The 18424-nt window shown below is 58.3% G+C and overlaps 2 protein-coding genes across 37 annotated transcripts in view; one reads left to right on the forward strand and one right to left on the reverse strand.

Annotated features, from left to right (window-relative positions):
* Positions 1-18424, forward strand: part of MACROD1 (mono-ADP ribosylhydrolase 1) — a 171676-nt gene that overhangs the window by 62887 nt on the left and 90365 nt on the right.
* The window catches only part of FLRT1 (fibronectin leucine rich transmembrane protein 1), an 83027-nt gene that overhangs the window by 12829 nt on the left and 51774 nt on the right, over positions 1-18424 (reverse strand). For 4 of the 7 annotated variants that reach the window (XM_001115424.5, XM_077962510.1, XM_028833308.2 and 1 more), the window contains exon 2: positions 871-1860. The gene's annotated coding sequence lies outside the window, so the exon portion shown is untranslated. Of the gene's footprint in view, positions 1-870; positions 1861-7583; positions 8582-9320; positions 9529-18424 lie in introns of those variants that run through there. The other 3 variants (XM_077962509.1, XM_077962508.1, XM_077962512.1) reach the window with 3 other exon arrangements.

The raw sequence follows: 18424 nt of genomic DNA on the forward strand, positions 1-18424 counted from the left end.
GGCCCTGGTGCAATCATAAATCAACCCCTCTCCTGAGGAAGAGCGTGGGAAGTGTCATTTTCCATCTTGGTAATGAATTGGGGCTTCCCTGTCCTGCCCAGGGCACGGTGGCTTAAGGTTGCCTGGGATTTGTGTTTTCCGAGGTGAGGTGCAGCCTCTCCCTCCGGCCTCCGGGGATCCTTGGAGGAGTCAGCTCCACCTCAGTGGGAGGGAGCGCTCACCGCCTGCTGTGTGACCCTTGGGGCACTCGCTGCCCTTCTCTGGGCCTCAGCTGGCTCCTGTAACCAACAAAGAGGCTGAACTGGAAGCCAGCGCAGACGATGCCCAAGGGCCAACAGGAGCAGGACCTTGGGCAGTAGCTTTGGATCAACCCCACCCTGGGTCCCTGGCCAGACAGCAGGTAGCAGACCCTGCTACCCAGACAGCAGACCCTGATGTAGACTTGTGGACTCCCTCCCGTTCAAGGGCAGCAGGCACCAGGGAAAGTAGCCTAGGTTACCAGAGCTCCTGCCCACCACCCACCAGGCCTCACTGCCACCACCGTTAGGGAGGGGGCTCAAAATGAGATTTCCCCACCCCACTGCAGGGCCATTTACTCCAGGAGAGGCCACGCCGTTACATCCCAGGTCCAGCTGCTGGGTAAAGCCCAGCAGCACAGGGACCACCAGGTGGCAAATGATGCTTATGCCGGCAAGCAGAAGCCGCCAGCTGCGTGAACTGCGTGAGTGGGTGGATGGGATGGAGCTGCAGACCTGTGGAGACCCGTGGAGCTCTGGCCGGGAAAGGGGTCTTTGGAGGGCGGGACCCAGCTGTCTGGGCGCGAGGAACCCTGGGCCACCCTGGAGCCCTTCCCTTATCCTTGGGCCTTACCTCCTTCGTCGCTGCAGCCCAGGAGCCCTCTGGGTCCGACGAGTTGCTGGTCTGAAGGCACACGCCAAAGTCACGAAGCCGCAACTCGGGACACCGTGAGCTCAGATGGCGCTCACATTCCCGGCCCCGTGGTCCTACCAGGCCTTGCACCACTAGGGACACAGACCTCAGACCTGGGGTGACTGGGCAGTGCTGGGGCACCCCAGGGCACAGAGAGGGGATCCGATGCCTCAGTCTTCTGGTCTTCTGGCGTTCAGATGAGGCTGCGGGCCACAGTCAGCAGCATCCTTGGCACCCTAGGCCGCGGGCGCAGCTGGCTTCTCCCTGCAGAGTGAGGGTCCTGCGCACAGGGGGTACAGGGACACCCCTCTGGGCCCCAGGACTCCTGAGGGTGGCCTGAGGGGGTTCCGACTCCCTGTTCGTCGGGCATGCCCTGTGGCCTGGCACCCAGCCCCGAGCAGGGTGGCCTCTGCTGCTTGCTACCTCCACGGCCCTTTTCAACTCTTGCCCTTTTGTCTGCAGGCCGCCACCTCTTCTGAAAGGCCTCTGCGTGGCTTTTGGCTTTTACCCCCTTTTGGTTTACCAAGGCTTTTTTTTTAAATCCCTTTAAGTCACTTGGCAGAATGGGCTGGGTGCAGAGAGCGTTCTTGCATGACAGAGCTGAGAGGGAGCCACTCTCCAAAGGCTCCGTATTCCTGTCACTCAGGCTGCGTCTCCGGGGGGAAGGAGGGGTCTATTACCCCGCTGAGGAGTTCAGATGTTCACGGTGGGGCTGGAGCTGCTGACACGTACAGCTGAGCTGTCAGGCCCCCACATGCCCTTCTTTGGGAAGATGCTTGGGGGGCGAGGGCCTCAGTCCCGCTTGGCTGCTCCTGTTTGTAGAGGTTTCCTTGCTGGGAAGGTAGGGAGGATGGGTTATTCCCGCTTCACCCCCTGGTCTTGTCTTTCCAAAAAGGAATCCATCTTCTCGCCCACTGCCTGCTTCCTTACCTGCCAAAAACAATACCAGTGATTAAGCCCAGAGACATGAGGGACCGCATTGGGACAGCATCCATCAGGGCCACTGGGCTGCAGCCCCCTTTGCTTTGGATCCTGTTTTTTTTTTGCTTTTTTGAGATGGAGTCTCACTTTGTCGCCAGGCTAGTGGTGCGATCTCGGCTCACTGTAACCTCTGCCTCCCGGGTTCAGGCGATTCCCCTGCCTCAGCCTCCTGAGTAGCTGGGACTACAGGTGCAAGGCACCACACCTGGCTAATTTTTTTTTTGTATTTTAGAAGAGGTGAGGTTTCACCATGTTGGCCAGGATGATCTTGATCTCCTGACCTCATGATCTGCCTGCCTTGGCCTCCCAAAGTGATGGGATTACAGGCATGAACCACCGCACCCAGCCTGGATCCGGTTTTTTTTTTGTTTTTTGTTTTTTGTTTTAAATGCCACTTGCCCATGAGCCGGGGAAGGGCCTGGGGTTATTCTCCCCATCTCCTGCCTCTTTCCAAATCCTGACAACAGTTGGCTATGCATAGTGCCCAGCCTTGCAGCTACCTGGTTTTCCCTCCCTGGGGGTGGAAGGACTGGGAAGAGAAAAATGAAGTTTTTTGAGCTCCTGGCCTTGCAGGGCCACCCGCCCAGCCCAGAGCTGGCTCCAATTCCCCCAGCACCTGCTCTTCTTGCTAAATGTCATTCAAAAGCTCCAACTGGACCGCCATGGCCTGGGCTTCCAGAACAAGCACTGCCTTTCCCCACCATGGGAAGCAGAACCGTCAGGGAACTGGGGAAGTTGGGTCTCCATGTTCCTGGCCTCTGTCCGGTGCCCACCCCACTTCCTAGGTGGGGGGTCAGTCCTCAACACCGGCAACCGCCCTCCCCTTCCGCACAGACGGAGGGCAGGGCAGGCTGTTCCAGAATCCAAAACAAAAGCCCGAGCCCTCCCCAGCACCTCTCATTAGTGTGGCATGTGGAAAGGCCGTGGTGCCCTGGTGTCCGTATTCCCCCTGCAGGAGCCCCTCTTTGGAAAAGGGCTTTTATTACACATCTGAGAGTGCTCGCTCTGGTTTGAAATCAGATCCAGATGGGCTCAGCTGCATCTGGACACTTGTCTTTGTAGGGCCTAAGGTGGCTGATTTGAGAAATGCTTGTTGGAGGCTGTTACAAATAAAAACAGGGATATTGGGGTTCATGTTTTAATAAGCCCAGCACCCAGATAGGGGGTGGCTGCCCACGGGACTCACAGCCTGGCAGGGAAGGCATTCGGGAAGGGCGTGTGCCAGCCAGGTGGTGTGCAGGCTGAGTCTGATGGGGTGGACAGAGTGGCGGGGGCAGTTTTCTTGGGACAAGCTGCCCTAGGAGAAAGGAGGTTTCAGAGCCAGCAAGCCCCATGGGACATCGATTCTGAATGGCCAGTCCCTGGTGAATACTACAGGTGGGGCACAGGCCCTGGAAGGGGTGCGGTGGGGCTTACGCAGGGGGGAAGATGAGGACAGAGTCCCTGCGTGCGGGGGGGAAGGCGGCCGGCTCCAGCACAAGCCCTTACTGCTATTACCACCCGCGTGATTTCATCCAATTATAAATTGTAATTTCTCCATGAAAGCGAGAGATGGAGAAAGTCCAATGAGGTCATCTGCCTCCCTGGCCGGGGCGCAGAAATTGTTTTATACCAATGGGGGTGGGGCAGGGGCAGCAGGCTTCGGCATTTTGAGAGGATGACGGCCGTGTCCTGGGAGCCTAGAGGCTCCAGCCAGCCGTGGCCGCTGCCTCCCGATAAAGAGAGAAACCACTGAGCTCTGCTTTTGAAATTAAGAACCCAAAAAGGAGGCAAGTTCATCCCACTGGTGTGTTCGCCTCAGACCCTTCCCATAGCTTCTCAGCTTTATCCTGAGAGTGTCCCATAGCTGTCAGGATAGAGGCAATGCTGCTACGGTAGTCTCCAAGGGCCCTGCCCAGCCCACCTGCCGTGTCTGCCACGACTGCCCACTAACGCCCTGAGCTGGCTCCAGCCTGGCCCTTCACTGTACTGTTCCCCTTCTGTAAGAATCCATGCAGACGTCATCCCTCCCTTCCTGCAATGGGCCACCCTCCCCTTAGCTTGTGTGGTCCTGTGAACCATGACAGCAATGACATAGCATGAAAAGAATTGTCTCCCTGGCTTCAAGGGAGGACCTGAGGCTGGATCCCCCAGCGTCTGGCTCAGTGCCTTGCACACAGTTGGTGCTTAATAAATGCACTCAGCGAACTTCCCATCTGCTTCCTCATTTAGAAAACCAAGGCACTAAGTGAGGCTCTTGGTGCCCATCCAGCTTTGTATGTCCTCAGTCCACCTTCCCTGCTGCAGCCCCCACCCCCACCTTCCCTGGGGCCTGCAAAGCCTCCTGGAACCCCAGTGCTGGGATACTGGGCTCCTCGGCGTCTGTGCCCTTGATGAGTGGGGCCTCTCAGGCTTCTGGGGTGTGTATTGGTTTTCCAAGTGAGTCTGGCTGGCAGTGGTTGGGAGGTGTGAGCTCTCCAGCAGCACTGTGGCTCTTCCCTTGTGTGGGTGCATAATGATGATCATTAGTAGCCACCTGCATTCACTGAACCAAAGGAGGCCCAAGAATAAATATGTAAATGCGTGCGCCTGGCAGACACCTCCCGCCAGAGCCACAGCGCCCCCAGTGGCCACCCTCCTGGCTCGAGTGAGTGGAGACCACGCCGTGTGAAGTTAGTGGTTACACTCATCCCCTTGGCCTCCCCTGTTCCCACAGGCTCCAGGTCTGGTCTCCGTGCTCAAAACCAGTAAACCATTTTTTGAGTCAACATCATAAAAGCTTCCATTTTGAGTAAAAGTACTTTGAGATGCTTACACCATTCTACTTTTGTTATCATCAATAACATCACCACTGTATTAAAAGAAATTTGAAAGGAGGGAGAGAACGCCAAGTCCCCAGTCTCACATCTCTGCATTACCCTCTGCATTTTGGCCGAATCTGCCCATACGTATATGCCAGGGGACAATGCACCTTGTCCCTTCCCAGTAATTTCTGCCTTGCCATCTTCCCTGAGCTTGGGAAGACAGCATGGCTAGCAGGTCAGGGAGGACCACCTCCATTGTGTGGACTAAGAAGAGGGAGTGGGACTTGTCCAGGGTTATACAACCTGAAGCAGAGTCAGGGCCTCAAACTCCAGGCCAATTTCCTTCTGGCTACACTACTCATAGACAGCGCAAGAGAAACAGACCCTCCACCAAACACTGCACTGAGGGGCCCTGGGCTTCTCCTGAGGCTCTCTTGTGTACCCCTCCATCCATACATCCCTCCATCCTTCCATCTCTCCCTCCATTCCTCAATCCCACCATCTCTCAGTCCCTCCATCTCACCATTTCTCTATTCATCCATCCATCCATCCATCCATCTATCCATTCATCTCTCCATCCATCCATCCTTCCTTCTCATTTCTCCATTCACTGATCCATCTCTCCATCTGTCAACCCATCCATTCATCTCTCCATCCATCCTTCCATCTGTCTCTCCATTCATCCTTCTATCTCTTCATCCATCCATCCCTCCAATCTATCCATTCATCTCTCCATCCATCCTCCCATCTCTCCATCCTTCCGTCTCTGTATTCATCCTTCCATCCCTCCATCTCTCCATCAATCCATCTATTCACCTCTATCCATCCATCCATCTCTCCATCTTTTCATCCATCCATCCATTTCTCTATCTATCTCTCCATCTGTCCATTCATCCATCCATCTCTCCCTCTATCCATTTCTCCATCTTTCCATCTACCCATCTCTCCATCCAGCAAACATATTCTGAATCTAATCATGCTCCAGGCATTGTACAAGACATTGGGGATCCAAAGAGATGCCCCCATCCTCCAGGAGCTCACAGTCCAGTGGGGAGGGCACTGGTTTTCAGAGGGCTACAATCTGAGGCGCACACAGGGCAGTGTGGGAGCCAAGAGCTTTGAAGAAGATGATGCTGTGCTGTGGTTCTGGGGTACTCCCATGTCATGACAATCACATGTGAGCTCAGTGGCCATCCAGAGGGGGGCAGGTATGGCTGGGTTTTCCCTTGACCACCTGCCTATCTTCCAGAGCCACTGCTCACCCTTGGCCCTCAGGGCTTCCTCCCGAAGTAGAAACGATCCTCAAGCCCTCAGCTTTACAGTTCATAGCTGCCTTAAAGATCAGAGCTCTCCGATGTTAATTCCTATATTAGCAATTAGCCCTCCTGTTTCATTTCAACCTTTGGCTCCTAGGGATGGATTTTTATGTATGTGTCATTAATCAGATGACTGGTATGTGCTGCTAGAAACCCAGGTGGGCTTTATGGCTGGTGACTTAGCGAAGTGGTGTTTTAAATGAACAACATGCCTGCCCCCTCCCTGGGCAGAGCTGCCCTGTGGCAAAGAGGGCAGAGTTTAGATCATTGTAAGCAGGTCAGAGCTGGTGCGAGCTAGGAGACCCAGGATTTTCTTTCATTTTGGACTTCCAGGCTGAGGTCAGCATCTGTATCTGACCTTTATAGATGAAAAGACTCTTTGTGACTCAAACTGGAGTTTGTTCCATGGCTGCTGACTTCCCCCTACCAGGATGGCTGTCCACAGAGCCCGTTCCTTTTTTTCCCATTGCAGAGAGCGGTCTGGGGGCTGCTTATTCCCTCTCTCCCGAGGGCACTGGAGACAGAAGGCTGCGGGCAGGGAGAGCATTGCTGTCTGGGGGCTAGGACCGCTCCTGTAATGGGCTCAGCATGTAGGGAGTGGGACGGGAAGAACATTTCAGGCTGAGGGAACATCCTGTGTGAAGGCTGGAGGGCTTAGTACAATGAGAGGTCAGTGTCCCAGAGCTCTGAGTGAGTGGAGGGCTGTGATCCGAGCTGAAGCAGGGCCCGGAACCTGGCTTTGGGGGTGCTCTGAATGCTGCGCTGAGGGGCCTGGTCTTCGTATGAGGGCAGTGGGGAGGCCGTGAGGGTGCCCAGGCATGGAGGAGTGTGACCAGACTTGCAGTTTAGAAAGAGCATTCTCGCTGCTGCACGGAGACCTGGAAGGTGCCCAGGTGCACAGGAGAAGACCAGTGAAAAGCTGGAACCGCACCCTCAGGAAAAGGGGCAGGGACCTGGGCTGGGGACCTCACGCAGTGAGGGGTTGAAGGGAAGGGGCCAACTTGGGAGTCCCCCGGGCTTTACTCCCTGAAGACAGGCCTGGGTGCTGAGTGGGTTCCCACCTCCTTCTCCTCACTGGAGGGCAGCTGAGTGCTCCTGGGAGCACCATCAAGAGAGCCATGGACAGCCGGCTTGCTGTGGGTTCCGAGCCTGGTCCTGAACTGCAGCCCGCAGCCCCAGGCCTTAGCAGGAGCAGGAAGGCCTCTGGAGGCTGTGCCTTCTGCTCTGTGAGATGGGCCCACCCCATTCCCTGCCCACTCTCTCCTGGCCCCCAGGCTTGGCACCACTGCATGGCACCCGAGTAGCAGGGTGAGAAGAGGCGGAGGCGAGAGCCTGCTTGTGTGGTGCGAACCCTCCCAGCCTCCGCTCTGCTAATTAAACCATCTCCTGACAAAATCCAGACTTTCAGGGTATTTGCGAGAGTGCGAGCCAGGCCGTGGGTGGCTTCAGGAGTCTGTTCCGCCCGGCCAGCAGGCCTGGGCCTTTGCCAGCGCCCACCCTCAAGATGGCCATCAGAGAAACTCAGCAGGCAGTGCCCAGAGCAGGGCCCTCCAGGGGTGCGGGGCCCACTCGCCCGGGACGGAGCTTCTCTTGCCACGGGACATCTCCCCTTCTTTATTCTCTTCCTTCCTTCCCTTCACACGTGGGCAGCTGTGGCCAGAGGTGGCCTGGGAGTTCACCCATCCCCTGGTGCTGAGTTGGCAGAGAAGCCCAGCAGGCCAAATTGGGCACAGACCGTAGCTACCTGCCGCTCCCTACCTGACCCACTGGACCCAGCAGTCCCTCCCTGCACGGTCTGGGGGGTCTGGAGGCCCAGTTCTGCCAGGCTCAGGGTGCTGCAGAGGGGAGGGCTCCCTAGCTGAAGCCGCTGCCCTCACAGTGCAGCTGAGCAACAGGGGACCTAGAAACGGCTGCCAGCGGCAGGGAGACAGGAGCAGGCAGGCGCCTGAAGAGTCCTCATCTGCCTGGAGTGCTCTTGTGCCTTTGAAATCTCCTCCCAGCAAGGGCAGGCAGGAATTCCTGGGCCCAGACGCTGAGAGAGTGGGTGAGGGGGGGACCAGCAAGGGCCACTCACACCCACCTCACTGAGGGACAGGCATTGGCTCTCAGCTCTGCGCGGGGAGGCCCTCGAGGGGACGCAGCCGGCAGTGTGCTTGGAGGGGATGGGGACACGGCAGCCCCGCACAGGCCTGCTCTCATGCTCTCAGGGAGGCACACTGCAGCCGGAGCCTGCCCCTTCACAGAGCAACTCTAGGCACAAAAGGAGACAGGGCAGGGTGCGGTGGCTCACACCTGTAATCCCAGCACTTCGGGAGGCTGAGGCAGGCGGATCACTTGAGGTCAGGAGTTTGAGACCAGCCTGACCAACATGTTGATACCCCCGTCTCTACTAAAAAAAAAAAAAAAATTAGCTGGGCGTGGTGGCAGATGCCTGTAATTCCAGCTACTTGGGGGGCTGAGGCAAGAGAATCGCTTGAACCCAGGAGGTGGAGGTTGCAGTGAGCCGAGATCGTGCCGCTGCATTTTAACCTGGACAGCACAGAGAGACTCAGTCTCAAAAAAAAAAAAAAAGGAGGGGACAGGAATGACCGCTTGCCTGCCTGCTCTACCTAGCAGACCTCACTGTGATGCATTGCCCATGCCCATTAGGGCCTGTGTCCAGCCTAGAGGAAGCTCAGGGGGTGATGAACCTAGCGCCACCAGCCAAAGCCGGAACCCCTTCTTTCAGGAAATTGGCCTGCTTTTGTCGGCAGAACAGTGGCTGTTCGACCCCCTGCCTGCCCGTCACAGTGCTCTTGGCTGCCCCTTGGCCGAGGCAGGTGGTGGAGCCGGCAGGCAGCCCTGGTCCGCTCCTGGCCTCCAGGGTCTGGGCACTCTCACAGCGTCTCCTGGCAGCCTGGCTGTGAAATGGGCCCCGCGCTGGAGCTCTCGAGCGGCAGTTTGAGGCAGCACTGTGCTGACTGCAGCACAACACATCCTGCAGGCTCACGGGCCCCTGGGGGATGGGGGACCACTGCTGGAGACTCCCCAGGGAGAAAGCTGAGGAGCTGTCAGGGAACCCAGGCTCTGCCCAAGGGCCATCAGCTCCCTTCCTCAGCTACCCCTTCCCCAGACCCTCCCCGCAGCCTCGCACTCCACCATTCAGGTCTCGACCCCTGACTTGGAGCCCCTCCTGGCCTATTTCAGGAGCCCCCTGCCCACCTCCTTCCAGGGCTCTGTGCTAGTGCTGGGGGTCCAGCGTGCACCCTCAGGAACTGGCAGCACCTCCCTCCGCCTACTGCATCTAGAAACCCAGCCCTCCTTCTCAGACCTCCGCTGTGAGCTGGGGATTCCAGGCCGCATATGCCATCATCCGAGTTACTCAGGTGCAGCTGGGGGAAGCTGCCTTTCCTTCCAGAAGCATCCACTAGCAACCTCAGTTCACTACTTCGCTCCCACCAGCTCTGCCAGCCTCCGGCCCCCAGGGACAGGTGCCCTCTCACTCAGCTCCCAGCTCTCTGGTTTCCCTGCACCAGCAAGAGCCTGTGCCAGGGGATTTTCTCCCTCTGTGTTGGAAATCTCCCACCCTTCCCTCCTTCCCGTAAACATGCTCTCTGGCCGAGAGCAACGCTTCGCGCTCGGCCCAGGCGGCCAGACTTTGTTAATATTTACAGCGAGTGGCTCAGGAAGCTATTAGCTTCCTTTTCTTGTTGTTAATTGAAAGAGGAGAAAATGGTTGTAACACTTCAAAAGAACTTAAAGCGCAGCCTGAGAGACTAGCTGAATTGGGAGGAATGGGGGAAAAGAGAGAGACTATTTTAAATAAATAAAGCAAGCAAGCCAGCCCACACCTCACACGAGAGTGGAATGTCATTCCTTCCCCATCTTTGCAGACGCCTGGCTTTCCTCTGAGGTTTCCTTAGTGCCTCTCATTGTATATTTTCCTTTTCATTCGGGAGCCTGCCTTAAGGAGAGAAGGAGGAAGAGAAAGGATTCGCAGCACACTTTTGTTAATCACGAGGCTCTTTGAAGCTGCAGCTAACGAGGCCCCTGGTACCTTCGCTCCCGGAGCACACGGGGCTGGGAGACCTGTGGCTACCTCCCCTCCTGGGACACAGGCCACTCCTGGGCCCCCCAACCTGGATGTGACCTCTGGGAAGTGCTTCGGCCTCCATGCCCCTGTGAACCCCAGGCACAGCCAAAGATGCCCTGGTCGTGGGGTGGGGGGTGATTTTCTGAATCCTGGTAGATAGGGGCCAGCATTGAGAGGCCTCTGACCTCTGTGGCCAGCCTCCCTGAACCACTTTTCCCAAAGACAAATGATCCTGCCTACAGCAGCCGCACATTGAGCTTCCGGAGTCTGCCCCATGACGTACGCGACCAAATGGCTCTGCCAGTCACCCTGTGGTTAGGCAGGGGCAGGAAAGGATGACTCAGGAGGCCTTCACTCCAGGAGCCTGCCATTCATTTCTGACTGACAACTGTTTCTTCCTCCAGGAAGCTTCCCTGACCCTTCCTTGTCCCCAGCCTGCTTAACTTTGTTTTTTGGGATTTTTTTTTTTTTTTTTTTTTTTTTAGATGGAGTCTCTGTCACTCAGGCTGGAGCGCAGTGGCACGATCTCAGCTCACTGCAACCTCCGCCTCCCAGGTTCAAGCAGTTCTCTGCCTCAGCCTCCTGAGTAGCTGGGATTACAGGCGCCCGCCACCATGCCTGGCTAACTTTTTTTGTATTTTGAGTAGAGACGGGGTTTCACCATCTTCCAGGTTGGTTTTGAACTCCTGACCTCGTGCTCCACCGGCCTTAGCCTCCCAAAGTGCTGAGATCACAGGCCTGAGCCACCGTGCCCAGCCTAAGTTTTATATTTTTAATAGAGATGGGATTTCACCATGTTGGCCAGGCTGGTCTCAAACTCCTGACCTCAGATGATCTGCCTGGCTTGGCCTCCCGAAGTGCTGGGATTACAGGCGTGAGCCGCCGTGCCCAGCCCCGGCCTGCTTAACTTTGGCCTTTCAGGCTCCCCTGGCACCCTGCTCTCTGTCAGCCGGCTCCTCTCCTGCTGCGGAGCAAGGTGGCTCACTGTACCAGACACAGAGGGACAGCCTGCCCCCAGCTTCTGGTTGCTGCACAGGCTGCATTAATGTTGGAATCAATGGCATATTGAAGGAGGTGATCGCTACACCACCTCCTCCCTCCTTCCACCCTGGTCACGCCAGACTAGAACACTGTTCTGTTCTGGGCACTTAGAGACGCACAGCCACACTACAGAGCAGGCGGCCTAGTGGGTGGGGAGTGACCTTGGCCATGACCAAGAGGGGGTGGGGCTTGTTCAGCCAGTCCGGGAAGAGGGCAGTCTCCTGTCCTTGGCAGAGAAGGAAAACGGACCTGTTCTGGGAGGCCCAAGAACTGGAAGGACTGGGAGGGAAGTACTGGGAGGGATGGAGTTAAGAAAGTAATCTATACCAGGTGGAGATGCCCAAAGGTGGGCCAGGCTGCCCCCACCAGGGGCATCCATACCTAGTCTACATGGCCACTGGCAGAGATGCCAGGCAGTGGTGAGCACGCCAGGTGGAGGCCTGGCTTCCCGGCTCACTCAGCCCTTGCTCTCTCCACCGGGGAGTATAACTGTCTTTTCCCAATGGGCCGTGAGCTCTTAAGGGTAAGGACTGTGTCCTCAGCATGACAACACCAGCAGCTGACTCAATTGAGCTCTAGATGGCCCAGGCACACAGAGCTGAGATGTTGATGTGGATAATAATAATACTAACAACAACAGTAGTGGCCACCCTGTGTTGTGTCCGAGGCAGACACTATTCACACGTCGCCTCACTGAATGCACAGGCACTGTTACTACCATTCCAATTTTCCACCTGAGAAAACAGATAGTCAGGAGCCTGCCCAGGGTCCCACAGGGGGTCTGCTCCAGGGCCTGGATGCAAACTCACTCCTCTCTCCACTCTGGGTCCTCACGGCCACACCAGCCACTCCTGTGTGGCCAGGGACTAAAGGTCAGCTCGCACAGCAGGAGGCTGCAAGCCCAGCTCCCTCTGCAGGGTCACAGGGCGCATTAGCAAATTAAAGGCACTGAGAAGTCCTGCGGAAGATGCCGATTGAAGTTTGTTCACTCCAGCGGTTACCAACTGACTTTGTCTTTGGTGGCACCTGTTAACCTTCTAGCATTCGTGTCTTCTTCAAACCATGCTTGGGGAGATGCTGAGGGTGTTCATATACCCGTTTACTCAGGCTTTTGGTAAGGGGCTGCTGTGTGCCAGGCAGGGGCCTGGTGCTGGTGACATGCGGTGGTGAGGACAGGCCTGTCCCTGCCCTGTGCCTCCCTGGTGCCCAGATGGTGGCTAGCACACAGTGGCACACGTGCCTGCAGCAAGTGAGGGCTGAATGAGAGTGGGAGTGGATGGGGCAGAGGAGCCGGGCTGGGCCATGGGAAGCCACTGTCATGGCCACATGTGGTCTCTGAGCCGCCCCCTATCTCCTCCCATCGTGTATGCTGTGTCAGGACCTCTGGCCACACCCAACCTCAACCTCTCCAGCGGCATATAGGTCCCTGGGAGGCCCCACCAGCCCTCCATTGGCAGGGTCAGAGCCCTCTGCCCCCACCCCAGGACCCCTGCCTGGCCCAGCACCTCTTCCCTTCCCTTCAGGCCCTGTGTCTCTGGCCTTGACATTCTGATCACATCCACTGGCCTGCCTGGAATACTAATTCTCCCCAGATGAAACCATCCATGTTTAATTTTTTTGAGAGGCAGACAGAAAGACAAGAACGGGGGAGACGTTAGTGGGTAGGAACTGGAGCCGTCTTTGGAGCCCTGAGACTGTGCAGTGACTCCAGCCACTTGGGATGCCACAGCGACCCTAACACAGGCCAAGCTCGGAGGCCAGGAAGGACAGTGGCCTTTTGAATACACCAGAGTGTGCTATGGTCCCGGCTAGGATTGTTTTTTGGGACCCTCAGGAGCTGAGATCACATGGGGATAGAGGGCCGGCAGCCCCGCTGTCCTCCGTGCCACCTGAGAGCCCAGAGTGACCCCACCGCCCTCAGTATGCTTCCTGCAGCCCCAGAGAGAGGCCTCGGGACACAGAGAAGAGTGGCCAGATGCTGGGATTGGCCCAACAGCCGCTCTGGTGCTCCTGCCTTTGGCTGTTCTGGGCCTCAGCAGCCTCCTGGGGGACTGGGGTAGTGGCCCACTGTCAGGAGGGCCGTTGTGGGAAGAACAGGTAAGCCTTGCTGGAGGGGACAGGACGGTGCTAACGGCCGGCGTCCAGGTGGGGAGTTGGGGCCCCTCATGCAACTTCAGCAGCCGCGCCCCTTGGGCCAAGTGTCTTCTGAACATCAGTCTCCTTATCTGTCAGATGGGGGGGATGGTGGCAGCAACATCCTAGGCTGTGGTGAGGACTCCAGGAGGTGCTGTACGAACGCCCAAAGGACTGGCCCAGCTCTCCCTGGGCATGCACCTCAGCTACTGTTCTAACCCACCAGCCCGACCCCACCCCAGCCTTACCCCTGCAGGCTCCTCCCCCACATCCACCTCCCTGGCACCAGCGCAGCCCTGGGGCAAAAGCTACGATGGTGCCACCCGCCCCCCAACCTCCCAGCCTCGCATCCTCATGTCCCCGGAGGAATGAATGAGATTGTAATGGCAGGAAACTTGACAGAAAATGAAACGTGATGAAATCAGCTACATGAATGATGAAATCCAAATCCCAGCCTCCTTCTGAGGCGGGGTGAATGCTGTCCCATGCTCCGCGGGCTGCAGACCCTGCAGTGGAGCCTGCCACTGCCCCTTCCCTTGCCCCAGGAGCTAGAGTCTTAGGCCCCCTCCCCATCCCTCTTCTATCCTCCTCCCATGCCCCCTCCCCATCCTCTCTTCCCTCCTCCTCCCATGTCCCTCCCCATCCTCTCTTCCCTCCTCCTCCATCTTCTTCCTCCTCTCCCTCCTCCCATTCCTCCTCCCCTCCCCTTCCCATGCCCCCTCCCCATCCTCTCTTCTCTCCTCCTCCCTCCCTCCTCCCATGTCCCTCCTCGTCTTCTCTTCCCTCCTCCTCCGTCTTCTTCCCTCCCTCCCTCCTGCTCTCCTCCTCCCATGCCCCCTCCCCATCCTCTCTTCTCTCCTCCTCCCCTTCCTCCTCCCTTCCTCCTCCCATGTCCCTCCTCATCTTCTCTTTCCTCCTCCTCCGTCTTCTTCCTCCCCTTCCTCCTCCCCTACTCCTCCCGTGCCCCCTATCCTCTTCCCTCCGTCTCCCCCCCTTTTCCCCTTTGTCTTCTCCTCCTCCTCCCATGCCCCCTCCCCATCCTCTTCCCTCCTTCTCAGCCTCCTCCCCTTCATCCTCCCCTCCTCCTCCCATGTCCCTCTCCATCCTCCCCTCCCTCCTCCCCCTTCTCCTAGGTATAGCCAGCAGTCAGTGACCAACTGACCCAGAGGTCAGAGGTCAGTGCTGCAGATTTGCCAGTGCCCCTTGCAGAGCAGACCAAACTGAGACTACCCTGGCTGGTCCTCCCCCTGCCCTCTCCTGCTTTACTTCTTCCCTCAGGGCTCCCTGGGAGTGCAGGGCTGGACCCAACTCAGGCTCTGCTTCTGCAGAGCCCCAGAGACAAACCCCAAGTGCCTGGTGGGGAGATACTGCCACCCCTGCCCCCATTTTAGTCTCGGGACGCCCCTGCCTCAGAGAAGGGGTCTGTTGGTGGCTGGGACAAAGCCTGGCACTGCGCAGTGCTCCAGCTGGGACCCCTCCTGCGGCGATGGCTGGCCACAGCCTCCACTTCCTGCCTCATCTCGCAGCCTCCCGGCCCAGCCACCTGTGAGCGGCAGAGCCGGTCAAGGGAGGGCCGGTGGAAGCAAATGTGGTTATTTGGCCTCCTCCTCCTCCTCCACTTCTGGGGCTGCCTCATAAATTATTATCGACCCACCGCTGCCTGGGCTGGAGGCGAGCTGAGGAAATAAAGCACCGGGCTCAGTAATTGTGCCCTGCTGCCTGAGTTTACTCATTTGTGGCTTTCCTACCCACTAAGAAACGAGACAATAAATAACTGCTGACTATTAGGTCCCAGACGGGAAAAGCACCGCACGATGCGCTTCCCGAGGATGAGCAGAGGCTGGAGACCCACACACCCGTTGGCCTTTCCCACACCCTCTCACCCTGTGGACTCAGGCTGTTCGGGGCCTGAAACCTGGGGCCTGGGAAGACAGGCAGAGGCTGAGTCCCCAGCCCTGTGGGGAGAGGGTGCATATCTTCCCCTCTGCCAGCCCCATTCTGGAAAGTTCTGGGCTCAGGATGGCACGGCTGTTGAGTCCAGTCACAGGCTTTGTGTTTCCCTTTTGTTACTTGGATGGAGGGCCTTGTCATAAGTGCTGAAAGAATGAAGACGCCACCTTATCCAGCCCTCTCACTTTACAGGGCGTGGGGGGCAAACTGAGGCTCAGAGAGGTGAATGCCCTGCCCAGGGTCACACAGGGCAGAGCTGGTCTCAACTCCAGCACCATCATCCTCCTCATTCTTTCCCTGGGGGCAGGACACCTATGAGCGGGCACAGAGACTGGCATCAGGGGCCCTTACCCTCCTCTCAGCCCTGCCCCCACGGAACTGGCAGCTTCCCTGATGGCACCATCTCAGGGCCTCTCACCCTCCCTCAAGAGCCCCACTTTGTCCAGGCCCTGAGCCGGCTTCTCTCAAGGCATCACCTTCACCCTAGGAGTGGGGCCAGGTGGGGATTGGGGAGTTCCTTGCTCTGAGAACAGTCTCCCCAAGTTTTCAGCCGCTTTCTCTGGTCCGTGGCTGCCGACCTGGCAGCTGGGAAGGAGGGTGCATGGATAAGAGAAGGAGGCTGGAGAAAGCCCCAGGGGAGTCAGGGGAAGGGGCTGGACCCACACCCGTGCTGAATCCCACCCCTGCTCCGTGAGGCGACGACTCTTCCATGCTACGGATGGGGAATCTGGGCTCAGAGATGGTGGGCCTCCTGCCCCAGGTCTAGGGAACTCGCGGGCCCTCTTTTGACCGGGACTTTCCGAGTTTGGGTACGAATCCCTGGCACACTGGGACACTTGGCCACCCTACCCGAGTCTCACAGCTGGTAAACAGCAGCACCAAGCCCTGCTTTCCCACCCGGAGCCCGGGGTCCTCACCTCTGCAGCGCAGTGCCAGCCCCTCCGCAGAGCACCTTGCTCCATCAGATCACTCCCCAACCCGCCCTGTGCCTGCAAGGCTGCTGGTCACCAGTGGGCTCCTGGGCCCTTGCCTTCCAGCTGGGTTCACAGAGGAGCCAGAGCAGCAGGTCAGAGGGAGGGAGGGCAGCCGGGGGGCATGAGTCCCTGAGGCATCCCTCTCTTGTCAGTGGCCCTCCCAGTGGCTTCGGTGGCTCTCTCTGAGTCTGGTAACCTCTGCTTCCTCCTCAGCCTCCATGGTGACAGCTCCCCACCTTCCCCTGTTGGTTTCCTAACCCCACCCATGACTTTGAACGGTGCCTTCGATACACCCGATTCCGCCTGCGATCCTGCCTAGTGCCCCTGCCAAGTAATAACAGAACAGTCGCTCCCACCCACCAAGAGCCCACTGTGTGCCAGGCTCTGTTCAATCTCTTACTGTCTGCCGTCGCTCATGTCGTGCTCTTAGTGACCTGGGGAAACACACCATTATCCCCATTTTAGTCTCGGGACGTGGTGGAGAGACACTGCCACCCCTGCCCCCATTTTAGTCTTGGGACGCCCCCGCCTCAGAGAAGGGGTCTGTTGGTGGCTGGGGACAAGGCTGGGGCTGCGCAGTGCTCCAGCTGGGGCCCCTCCTGCGGCGATGGCTGACCACAGCCTCCACTTCCTACCTCATCCCGCAGCCTCCTGGCCCAGTCATCTGTGAGCAGGCAGAGCCGGTCGAGGGAGGGCCAGGGCAGCCGAGACCCAGAGAGGCCGAGTGACTTGCCATGGGTCACACAGCCAATAAGGGTGGCCTGGTTGTGTGTGCTGACGGAAAAACAAAACCCGGGGAGGAAAAGGAGAGACCTGCTCCAGGCCAGGAGAAACAAATTATAAAGGGTGGTGCCACCTGCCCGTGAGAGGACAGTCAGCTTCTGCCGTCCTGGGTGAGCAGGAGGAGGCCAGGCAGCCATCTCCTAAGCACCTGCCCTGCCCAGGCCCGTGGCCACACCTGCAGGGCCCACAGGGAGGGCACTTGTGCCAGCCTTCCACAGGAAAGGACCCCGAGGTTCCCAGACAGTCACGCCCAAGGCCCCAGTGTCCCCTGGTCTGTGCTGCCCCTCCCTGGCCCCGCCTGGTCACCCAGCCTAGTGACTCGAGGTCCCCCCATCTCCTGGCTACGGCTCCCCTGGGTGCTTGCCTGGTCCCTCCCGAGGGGAGGCAGCGACTTTTACCAACCTCCCCACCCTACGCCCCTGGAGGAGTCTGGCTGCCCTGGGTCCCTGCGGGATTCAACTTTATTTTTGCAGAGCACTTTCTGAGTAACAGAACCCCTAGGGCCCCGGGGTGGAGACAGGGGGGCCAAGTGCCTATGGGAAGAGCCAGGGGAGGCCCAGAGAGCCAGTGACAGGGCCACCAGGGCCTCCACCGCTGGGGTGTTTCCACACCGCAGCCCCTCTCAGGGCCCTCCCAGCTCTGGCCCCTCGAACAGCTGAGGAGGCCCAGCCTCCCCTCCTGACACAATCCAGGCCTCTCCACCTCTCCCCTGTCGCAGAAAGGAGCTAAGCCCTGTGTACCCGCTGCCTTCATCTCCTGAAACAGCCCCCAGGAGAGTGGTCTGTGCAGAGAAGCTAGCCCTGGGCAGGTGTCCAGCCTCTGGTCATTTGGACACACACAGCGTGCTCTGTGTCCTGGGTGGACAGGGTGGGGGACTGCAAGGGCCAGGCCAAGTATGCGGCATCATGAGATCATCACAGGAGAGCGAATGTAAGGACAAGGACCCGTGGCTGCATGTCCTGCACGGTGGCTGGGGCCGCGGGCAAGGCCAGCCTTGCAGGCCACAGCGAGTGAAGCTGCAGGATGCTGGTACCAGCTGTGCCCATTTCCCAGGGACTGCATCCCTGCCTCCAAGCCCAGAGCTCCAGCAAGGGGTGGTGACTGTGGAGAGGTGTGGCCAACTGGACTCTGCCCAGTCTGGTTCCCAGAGAACCCAGCTTTCTTGGGAGGCAGATGCACCCCAGAGTCCCCTCGGGCTGGGGAAAACCGGCCTGTGGTCAGGGCTGGGCAGGACCTACAGCTAAGGCAGGGGTGGCAGGGTTAGGTTGAGGTCTGGGTGGTGGACCCTGTTCCCACATCCGAGGTGACAGGAGCAGGTTGATTTCCCTGCACAGAGGGCACGGAGCTGGGGCGGGGGGCCAGGAGAGCAGTGGGGGCGCTGCGCAGGCGCACTTCTGCCAGACCCAAGAATGAGACCTCACTGAACTGGCCGTCATTTATTTTAATGCCTCTGTGGTCCAC

The sequence above is a fragment of the Macaca mulatta genome, chromosome 14, assembly GCF_049350105.2.
Source record: "Macaca mulatta isolate MMU2019108-1 chromosome 14, T2T-MMU8v2.0, whole genome shotgun sequence".
Classification (NCBI taxonomy): Eukaryota; Metazoa; Chordata; class Mammalia; order Primates; family Cercopithecidae; genus Macaca; species Macaca mulatta.